Below are 11663 nucleotides of genomic sequence, written 5' to 3' on the forward strand. Positions count from 1 at the left end.
TGTTTGTGAATAGTGCCAGTGCTGTTGGGCCCTGGACTGCATCCCACCATGATTTTAATTTTTTTTTTTTGGTCTATATAAGATTGTGTTCAAAGTTAATGGAATTCTATTTCACACTCTGTCGTTTGATAATAAATCCACTAAAATTCTATAGTAGTTCACAAATCAATCGCTAGATATAGAAACTCAACGATTCAAAAATGGTATAACTGTTTTAGAGTTCTCAAAAAACCATGGTTAAATTATTTCAGATTTTCCTGGAATTCGAGATATGAATGTAGTACGAACTGGGACTGCATGTTTAGAGTGAACCTTTGACAACTCTTTGACCAAACATTCATGTCCTAACGATCTCACAACGAACCTCAGACTAACCAGGATTCTTTTTTCTACTTTAAATTATAGGCTAACCTACTATAGAAAAAATTTCTTCAATTTTTAAGCAATTCTATTGAATACTAGTATAATGATAAATTAATATAATTTTAATGATATATTTCACTAGTGTATCTAATAGAACTTGAAGTCCGTTCAAGTGCATAATGTTCAGTTTCGCTAAAAACCATTATTACTCCTCTAATTTAACTTTGATAAATGATGTCACATATCTTGCGTGTATGTTGCCTCATTCAAGGCTTAGTGTATATCCTACATCGTGTAATTTCCACTGCCATGTTTGGTATTCTTGCCATTTTATCATTGCTGCTACCTGCTCCACCATCAAGCTCCAATAGTGTAAACGTACCACTCATTTTCTTTGCTAATATCCTCTCAAATAATAATAAACTGTTCTCTCTCTTAAATTCTATTACTAGTATTAACTACGCTGAACATCGCTTATTATCTTTAAATTAGCTTAATATACTGATGAAATTACCGCAGACGGTGTCTTGTTCATAAATATACATCTTATCGGACCAGAAAATAGGTTTTATCTCGTAGACCAGCCGAGTAAGGTATTTACCGTCTGTATCAATAGACGATTCCCCGTGGTAAGCCATGTACCGTTTAAACGGTAGACATTTTCATGCTTCTGGCTTGTAGATTTCCTTTTTGGGTTGAAACCTTATACAAGCGTACTACTCACATATTATAAAGAGTGATTAAAAAATCTGTTAGTTCCAATTTCCTCTGCAAATAAAAAGAAAATAATCTATTAACTTTCAAATTATAATAAGTGAAGTTCGATGGATATCTATCGTATCAAGTTATTGGGGGGGGGGCGCACTGTGTCTGATCGGCCCGTCACGTGAAGTATCATTAAATTAGAAATCGAAAATATTGTGATCAGCACTAAAGCGCTGCACAAGCTAATAGCGAGGTGGGCCAAATATATTATTTTGTTTTGTAATCCAGGGCAGTTCTGATAAAAAGAAATGTCATAGAAGCATCAAAAAGAGCTCATGGATGGCAACCAGCTATAGCTCTTTTTTTAAATAAAGTGTTTGTTTTAGTGCTTTTTTAAGAGTCAAAATGATTGGAAGGCAAATATCCCCCCCCCCACACACAGACACAAACTGTGCGTTTTTTCGAAACGCATCTGATAGAATTTTAAGATGGCCGTTTGTTGTCATAGAAACTTCAAAAAGGACTTCAAAAAGGGACACTGGGCATGTAAACCTTCAAAATTATGTCAAACTAGAATCTTATAGAAAAAACCGTAAAGATATAAGAAAAAAATTTCATGAAAATGACCTTGTCAATAAAAAACGAACAGAAATTCATCTAAAAAACTTTTTCCATAAAATAAGTTTTTCAAAGAAAACTAGAGAGCTCCATTAAGCAAAAAATGGGCAGAAATGAAGTTAAATAATCCTCCAAGCGTAAAACTATCACAAATCACTATCTATAAATAACTGAAACTGAAAATAAACATAAATTAGAATAAATAGCCGAGTCAAACTTGAAACGAGCAAAAACTAGCATTGGTACGGCTGATAACCCCCATGCCTTCTCAAGACCAGAAAATAATTTGCGTTTCACTGAAAACAAAATATGTTTACATGTTTTCACTTTTTTTTACTTAAACAAGTAAAAAGACTTTTTTTCACTCATTTCTGTTTACCCTTTTTTATTTTAAGGAATAAATATTGCTATTCGTGTATTAAACTGACAATCCAGGTCTTTTGTTTTTTCCAGGAAATCCTAATTTATGTTCTGTTCTGGAAAAGGCGAAAGGTTTATTAGTCCTAGTAATGTCAATCTTTGGTCGTTTTGAGTATGATTAGGCTATTTATTATAATTTCTGGTCGTTTTTGCTTTAATTTAGTAATTTATTTGTTGTTAGTGTTTTGTGGTAGTTTTTGGCTTGGAATATTATTTTAATTTATTTATTCCCATTTTTTACTTAATAGAACTCTTTACTTTTCTCTGAAAACTTATTCGATGGAAAAAGTTTTTTAAATGAACACAAATATGTGACACCGTAATCCAGACAGGGGGAATCTGGCGCCCCCTTGCCCCCCTTATGGGCGCCCATATAAAGTGCTAGGAAAAGAACTTCATTTCGAGGAACATTTGGCTAAAACATAATATCGTAGACCAAGATTTATATTTGGCAACCCGCCAACAGCACAGACAAATAAAAGGGGTTTTTCCGCCGTCCAGTTGTTAGCTAACAATGTTAGCTAACAAAAATTTGTTTGGACGGCGGAAACAGAATTGTTAGCTAACCGAAATTGTTAGCTAACAATTCGCGGAAACATGATATTAGGCGGGAAATTCAAACGAAAATTTTGATCAACATAGTGTTGCAGTGAGTAACTGTTTAAAGCTTTTACATAAATTATCCCATGTATGAAGGAAGTGTAACGACCTGTTTAAAAATGGTAATTTGATTGCATAAACGAAACTGCCAGATTTTTGATCATATCAAATTGCTATGACTTTTAAGTTGTCCACATTTCTTTTTACAACTTAATTTACATCTTTTTGACCCAGTAAAACTGAGGAATTAATTTAATTAAAGAAAAATTTATGTTCACTGAAGGTGCAAATCAAAGAAAATTCCAATTTAGGAGAAAAGTATCCATTGCCAATAAATTGGGGGGACTATAATGTTGGGAGGGTTTTTTCTCATATAGAGAGAAAATCAGACCAGTTCATCAAATGACCAAAAATTTATTTTCACTGAAGGTGCAAATCAAAGGAATTTTCAATTAAGGAGAGAAGTATCCATTACCAATGAAATGGGGGGGGGGGGCAACTAACGTGTAAAAAAAATTAGGCAGGTGGCATTTTCGTTGTTATTTCTATTTTTTCAGTGGAAGAATGTATTTTTTTTATATAATTAGATTACCAAAAAAAATGTATCAAAATCTAGAGGGGGAGGGAAGAAAATCTTAGATGAGTCGTTGCCCTGTGCACTAATTGATTCCGTTGCCAGTAAGTCTTAAAAATGTCTAGAAGGAGGAGGTAAAAATTATAGATGGGTGTTCCCCTCCCTCTATTGACACCACTGCCTGTAAGTCTCAATAATTAAATTGATAAGCAAAGAGATTGAATAGAAATAGCCAAACAGTGCGTGGTAACGAACTGTAAGTAAGGTTTGTATTTTTGCCAGAAAAAGAATCAAGAATGCGTGTTTTTTTTCTTTTCCCAGGGGTGATCGTATCAAAAAAATAGTCATAGAATATCAGGAAAGGACTTATTTGAATTAAAAGTAAAAGTTCCAATGCCTTTTTTAAGTGATCAAAAGGATTGGAGGGCAAATTACCCCCCTTTTTCCCTCGAAGTCAATCGATTACAATTTTTAAAATTTTGAGATATTCATTTTGTTTGGCATTGTTGAAAAGTCAAGTAACTATGCTTTTGGGGAAAACATCATGCTTTTGGGGAATTTCCATGGGATATATTTTCCAGAGGGAGCTTTCTGCGGGAGCAACTTTCTACTAGGGTATGGAGGGGGGGGGTTATAGAAACCTTGTCCACTGAGAGGGGATTACCAATAGGATTTTAAAACAATCAAAAATTAGTTTTTTTCAAATGAAAGTGTGCTAAGAACAATTTTTCACCCAAGATCGTCCACAAGAAATTTTCTGAGTGGAATTTTTCTCTAGAATGGAAATGTTTGGGATGAATTTTCCTGGAAGGGGGGGGGCGTTATTTCACGTGAAAAGAACTTTTTCCGGTGAAAACACAGTGCTATTTAAGTAATTTCTCTTACATACAATTAAAACTTACTGAAAAGTTATTAAAACTTACAAAACACTCCTTACAGGCAAAATGGCAGGTACAGCTGACTCAGAGATGAGATGTATTCTAGAAGAGCTTCTTTTTTCCTCTGAAAGTGATGACTCAGATGTAGTCATGGAAGAGTACTCACGGGTGACAGTGGCTGCTTTTTCTAGCTTAAACCGTGAAATTCATGTGAGACAAGAAAATTACATCAAAGACGTGATCGCAAAGTATTCAGATACAGACTTTAAAAAGCACTTTAGAATGAACCCAGATACATTCGAAAAGCTACTAGACTTTATTAATCTGCCTGAATCAGACTATTGTGGTGGTAATGTGCCTATTCAGAAACATGAAATGCTATATATTACTCTGTGGTATATGGCTAACCAAGCTTGTACCCTCAGACAGATTGGAGATAAATTCAATCGCTCAATAAAATGTGTCTGGGCTGTTGTTGGGAGGGTTTGTTCTCATATAGAGAGAAAATCAGACCAGTTCATTAAATGGCCAAGTACATTAAGTCTAAATACAGTAACTAGAAAATTTGCTGATCTCAGTGGTTTCCCGGGAGTCCTTGGTGCCATTGACGGCTGCCATATAAGAATAGTAGCACCATCTGAGCAACAAGCTACATATCTAAATAGAAAAATGTTTCATTCTATTGTGCTTCTTGCCGTATGTCTTCCGAATAGAGAATTTTCATTCATTCATGTGGGGTTTCCTGGTAGTGTACATGATAGTAGAGTACTGAGAAATTCGGGTCTCTACCACCAAGCATCCCAGGCAAATTCAACTCTATTTACTAGTGCTGATTATCACATTATTGGTGATAATGCCTTCCCTGCACTTACATGGTTAATAACAGCATTAAAAGAAACTGAACTTATTGATGAAAAAAGAAAAAGATTTAATAAGAAGCTCTCAAAAACTAGGGTAGTAATTGAAAATGCATTTGGTGATCTACTCAATAGATGGCAAAGATTGAGATTTATACACAGTAAGGTACCTCGAGCAATTAGTATAGTCGTAACTGCATGTTGCTTGCACAACTTTTGTGCATGGCAGAGTGACAATGTAATTGAAAATGAACAAGAGCAAATTTACAGGATATAGAGGAAGAATATCCTCCTACAAACTCATCTGATGTTTTACATACAAATGATGGTCAAGCAAAACAACTAAGTTATATTGATATGATAGGATAGTTCTATGCATTTATAATGTTATTATACTGTGATACTTGAAACTTGAAACTGAAAGAATATACTAACTGTGAGAAACAATTATTTGATCAATAAAAGTTGTAAAACCTCAAAAGTAACAAAAATCTCAACAATCTTAATTGAAATTGGAAGGCAAAGGTTGGTATTGATGACTATATGAGGGACTCTTTAGTTCACCTGGTAAATTGCAAGTGCACAAGATTTTACTTAAGCCAAATATGAAAAATATTGTACAAATCATGATATTTGAGGAAGAATTGGTCAAAAGTGCTGCATGCCCAAGCCTGCTTTCCCAAAAATTCAAACCTAAAAGAAGTGCAATTTTATTGTTTTAGGAATACTTGAAACTGAACAAAATTAAGGTGCATTGTCATAAAATAAATATACTAAGAAATACTATAAAACAAGTTTCATATATAAACACAAGCAAATATCAAAACTATAAAAAAATAAAAAAACCCAAAGAAAAATAAACATTTAAACGATTTAGAAGGCAAAATAGAAACTTTATTCATCTTCACTACTCTCTCTCTTTCTTTTTTTTCCTCTTTTTGTTTTAATGAGTTCATCTATTTTTTTATTTTTTCCTCATGTCTCCTCTTTCTTCCCTGCTCTTTTTTAATCTGTGCATTTTCAAAAGACTGCCTGAATAGTCTCATCTCTTTTAAAAATTCATCAATTTAGTGATTTTGTTTTCTTTTTTTCGAACTGATTTTTTAGATGCTTCATTTACTGTAACATTGCTTTCACTTATGATACTGGTGTTCAAATTTTGCAGTGTTCCAGGTTGAGCTTCATTTCCTGTAACATCATCTTCACTCATACTGGTGTTCAAATTTTGCAATGTTTTAGGTTGATTATCACTCCCAGTACTAGAAGTTCCAGGTTGAACATTAGGACTCACAATAGAATCATATATTTTGGGGGATTGATATTGTGTTTGTCCCCCCATAATTTATCCATCTCTTCAAAAAACCTTGGAGGCTTTTTATATTCTGATCCTGTGTTTTTGCAGGAATCAATATACTGTTTATAGGTGTGCTCCAGGGACCGAGCTTGTGCCCATACTTTGTTTGTCCCCACCTCCCCTTCAATAACTTCAAATCCCTTCAGTCTCAGATTGTTTGCCACTTCTGCCCACACCATTTTTTTTTTATTAATTTACTTTGTAATTTTGCCTTAATGGCATCAGTTGCCAATATTTCAAATAAGGCAATTTTTGCTTGATTGTCTCTTGCTTGCTGATCAGGGTCCTTTGAGTTGCACCACAGTCTAAGGGTGCTGGTACCTCCTGGACTTTCTTCAGAACCATGATCAAAAATACTGAGAAACTGCTCTTCACTGATACCATAGGCCGAGTAGTTTGACTGGCTCACAATAAATTTGTCTCCAGACATGTCAGCATCTGAAATAGAATAAATCCTCATTAAACTAAATGAGGAAGCTTAGTATGGTGCCTATGCTGAACCAGTGGCTACAATAATCATGATGACAAGCATCATAGCCAAGATTTCACAGAATACTATGGAAAAAATTTTCAGAGGGATAGTCATAGCAAGAACTTGAAATTACAATGTATGAAACATAAGCTATTTTATGACAGGCATGCAGTAAAAAAAGAAAAAAAAACACTTGAGCAAAAAAGTGTAGCTCTGACCTTGGATCAAGACAATAGTAACATGTACTAAATTATTTTTTTTTTAATTAATTTGACAGGTTAAACTGAACTTGATACAAAAGTAAAGGAAAAATAAACCATACAAAAACCAAATCCAATCTATAATTTTAAAATTTATTCAACTGTAAACTTTTCTGTGAATATACAATCCTTTTTAAGCAACAGGGATTTAGCCTGCATGACAGCATGAGTGAGTAGGTAGACTATTATAAAGTGACTTTTTGATAGAACAAAATATTAATTTACAAAAACCCTCAAATTCAACAACATTTTTTTGGCAGATGCATCTGATTTACGGTGTTTCTTTAAGTACCAGTTGGTACTATTTGTTAAGGGGAATTAACAAATAGTTTGACTGCTCTGCACACAGGTCAATTTAGCTCTCAAGTATAGAGGCCAAATAGATATGCCCCCTTTCCAGTATTTGACTGCAACAAAAAAACACACAAATTATATAACTTGAAATTAAAAATTGAAAAAAGATCAAGTTTACAACTACATGCAAATGTAAAAAACATTAGATTACAATAAAAAAGACAACAATACAATTCTTTTCCAGTTGATTTCTATAACACACCATTCAACTCCTTCTGATGACTAGTTAAAAATCTTAAGTTATCTACTATTAATGTATAAATGTATTCTACATAAAAAACGAGATTAAAATAGTCTTTTTTATTTCCTTTTCTATATAAAAAATGATTTGCTAAATATAAAAACTAGAATCATAGCCCACACATAATGTATTTAGTAGGCCCTAGATAAAATATAGGCTACTAGTTCAATTTATCTAGCACTTTCCCTTTAGAAGCTTTACAACTACAGTGATACCATATTTCCTGATAAATTATTTGTTCAGCCTAGAATAGCAACAGATATATAGCTAAGTCCATGTTCCTGTCAAAGAGTTGTGGCTTACACTTGTTGCAATAATGACCATAAGGCATGTTTCTTTTAAGACAACTCTAATGCTACACTGATACCATATGTCCTGCCAAGTTATCTGCATAACTTAGAATAGCAAGGGATACATAGTCCTTTGGTCTCACTAAAGAGTTGTGGCTCACACTTGTTGTTATAAAGACCCCAAGGCATGATTCCTATGGAAGAGCTGTAAATCTACACTGTTATTATACTTCCAGCCAAGTTATTTGTATAGCCTAGAATACCAAGGGATAAATAGTTTATGGTCCCATGAAAGAGTTGTGGCTCACAATTGTTGAAATAATGACTGTATGGCTGTATTTGGAACAATTGTTTAATTGAAAAGAAATTGACTGAATCTCTTACAATTTCAGTGTTTGATTTCCATACTGCAAACAAAGAGGTAGTTCCTGATAGTTTCATCTACCCAGCTGTGCTACTATTTTCATTTGCCTCAGATACCAATGCTTTAACATAGGCTAATAAAAAACATACCCAACATAGGCTTCTCCAGTCCTCCATAACAAAAAGTAATTTAAGAGCTTAACCTCACTGACCTTAATAAAAGTGAATTTTGCAAAAAAGGGCTTATTGCAAACTTTTGATAAAGTAAGATTTAGAGCTTAAACTAATCTTGTGATTAACTCCACAGCCAAGTAGGAAAACCTGGCTTTTAATGAATATAACCAAAACAATTACATACAAATTTATAAACAACAGATTAAAATCAAAAAGATAATGATAAGAATCTTTTCCAGTTGAGGTTTGTCACAAACATACCAACTCCTTCTGATCACTGGTTAAACAATCTCAAATTGTTCATTATTAATATATATATATATATATATATATATATATATATATATATATATATATATATATATATATATATATATATATATATATATATATATATATATCTTACAATCTTACATAATGACACTAAATATATACAGATATCTGGCAGTGAGACAAGCTCGTTTTGCTTGTCTCACGTTTTGCTTGCTTATATATATATATATATATATATATATATATATATATATATATATATATATATATATATATATATATATATATATATATATATATATATATATATATATATATATATAAATTTTACATTAATCAAATTATCTTTCTTATTTCTTTTTATATAAAAATAATTGATTTTTTAACTCTAAAATACATTATTTTTATTATTTATTGAAAACCTGGCTTAGTACAAAAAAAAAATTACAAAGCACTACAAAGAAAGAATAAGAAAAAAAGAGTAAATTATCACTATACAACTATGGCAACATAGCTAGAATTAAAGAAGCAGGCTCCAAGAATGTCTTGAAACCTTCTGGACATGTTTCTCCATAAGTTTAGAAACAGCTATAGTAACATCTGCTATGTGGAAACAATTGATGAGCTATGAATTTTATGTTCAAGTTGGATATCACAGTAGATATTTGGCAAAACAGAAAAAAGTGGTGTGGATTTTCAGTTTATTGGCATTTGTAAGAATCTTCAAGAAGAGTGCAATGTAGAGGATGTGGGGGAGACCAACAATGTTGTACAGCAATGCAAGATAATGGTGATTGAAACCAAGCTTAGTGAACACTATAGAAGCATAGGAAGCTGATTTGCAGCATTTGATGACTTCTGTTAGGAGATGGCAAGTGTGAGAAATGGTACTTCCAATAGGAATACCAAGATAAACAATTTAGTCAGAAAGGTAGATCTTTCGGTAAAATTCTACTTTAGTTACTTTTACCTATCTTGGAAAGGGGTAAGGTTAGGAAAATAAAACTTTCAGGGATGGGTCTAAAGGCTAAAATATGTCATGGGAAGGTATTTTGAAGTACTTATCTCCTCTCCTTCTCTCTCTAGAGGATCCTGAATTTTGATTACATGACAGGTCTATACCTATTGAAATTTTGACAAAACAGCATTTTACCATAATTTTCAGTTATAAGTTTCTTTTTCTCTGGCTTTAGTTCTGAAAATGCAATTCCTGTTATTTGAGCAGTATTTTAAGCCTTATCAATGTTAATTTTCAAAATTTAGGAAATGTATTTGCATATCTTTAAAACTCTATAAATCAGGATTGAGCAAAGTTGTGAAGCTGAAAACAATTTTTTTGGACTTCATTTTAAGCAGAAGATCTATATTACAAGGTTTCACTTTTATAAGACACATGTTTTTAAGGGTCATCAAAGGTCAGGACCCTCTAGAGTGAGAAGGAGTGGAGGTAGGTACTTCAAAATACCTTCCCAGGACATACTTTAGCCTGTAGGTCTATCCCTGAAAGTTTCAATTTCCTAATCAAACTCCTTCCCAAGATAGCCAAAAGTAGCTAAAATAGAATTATACCAATCTTTGAATTACCAAGTACAATTTCATGAGGATACCCCAACCATACAATATGTAGTAGGGCTATATAAATATAGGCTACTAATTTATTTAGCATTTTTCCTTTAAAAGTTCTGTAACTATACTGTTACCATATTTCCTACAAAAGTTATTTGTTTAGCATAGAATAGCAATAGATATAAAGGCCAAGTTCTCACTAAATAGTTGTGGCTATCAATTGTTGCAACAATGACCCTAAGGCTTGTTTCTTTTAGGAGAGCTGTAACTCTACACTGTTACCATATTTGCAACCAAATAATTTGTATAGCCTAGAATAGCAAGGGATAAAAAGTCCATGGTCCCACTAAAGAGCTGTGGCTCACACTTGTTGCAATAATAACTTTAAGGCTAGCCTATATCAAGAAAAATTATTGAATTTAAAACAAAACAACTAAAACTCTCTTATGACTTCTCATTAACTCTAAGGTCAAATAGGAAACCCTGGCTTTTAAGGAAACTAACTAAAGAATATACTAACTGTGAGAAACAGTTGCTGTCCTCGATTCTTTGTCAATATTATAAGCATAAAAGTATCCATCTTTATTGTTTTTGAATATTTCGCTTTAAATTCCCCAACAATTTCCTTCAACATGCATTCGATTTGTTAGAGAAATCTCCTAACAATGTTAGCTAACAATTTTTAGTTGGACGGCGGAAAAATGATTGTTGGGAAAAATGTTAGCTAACAATTTTCTGTTGGACGGCGGAAAAACCCCTATAATCAACAAGAAAATTAAAAATTGTAAATGTTTATTCAGAGAGTAATTCAAGTAGAAAAACATCCTTCTGAAAAGTATGTATATTCTAATAAAAATAAAAAAATTAGCAGTAATATTACAATATGGGGGTAAAATTCTAGTTTAGCTACTTTTTGCTGTCTTGGAAAGGGGTTAGGCTAGGAAAATAAAATTTACAGTGATGGGTCTACACACTGGCGTAATTTTGTCAAAATCCTTGAGGGAAGAGGCAAAATTGGAGCCGATTTTTCAGAATCAAGTGAAAATTATGAAAAAACTAAAAATTTAGCCATTTGGTAAAATATAAGTAAGTTAAAAGCAATTTAAGATAGGATAAATGTCTAGTGGGTTATATGATTTAGCTGGTATGGAAATATTCTTTGGTGTCTTTTTTACTCGCTTTCATCACTCATGATTTTCTTCTTGTGGTAGTTGCACCTTGAGCCCTTAAAGGGACCCCAAAGATATTTTATTTAGATAACAAAAGAGCTTAAAAAAGCATCAGTATAAATTTGGGACCAA

At 32.7% G+C, this 11663-nt stretch overlaps 1 long non-coding RNA gene across 1 annotated transcript; it reads right to left on the reverse strand.

The window, feature by feature from the left end:
* Positions 1-5958: 5958 nt before the first annotated feature.
* Positions 5959-10928, reverse strand: LOC148940528 (uncharacterized). Its single transcript, XR_016143377.1, has 2 exons — positions 10883-10928; positions 5959-6807 (listed from the first exon to the last, which is right to left on the reverse strand). It is a non-coding gene; the product is annotated as an uncharacterized LOC148940528 (long non-coding RNA).
* Positions 10929-11663: the final 735 nt, after the last annotated feature.

The sequence above is a fragment of the Artemia sp. Qi Xiang Cuo genome, chromosome 19 (assembly GCF_049724085.1).
Source record: "Artemia sp. Qi Xiang Cuo chromosome 19, ASM4972408v1, whole genome shotgun sequence".
Taxonomy (NCBI): Eukaryota; Metazoa; Arthropoda; class Branchiopoda; order Anostraca; family Artemiidae; genus Artemia; species Artemia sp. Qi Xiang Cuo.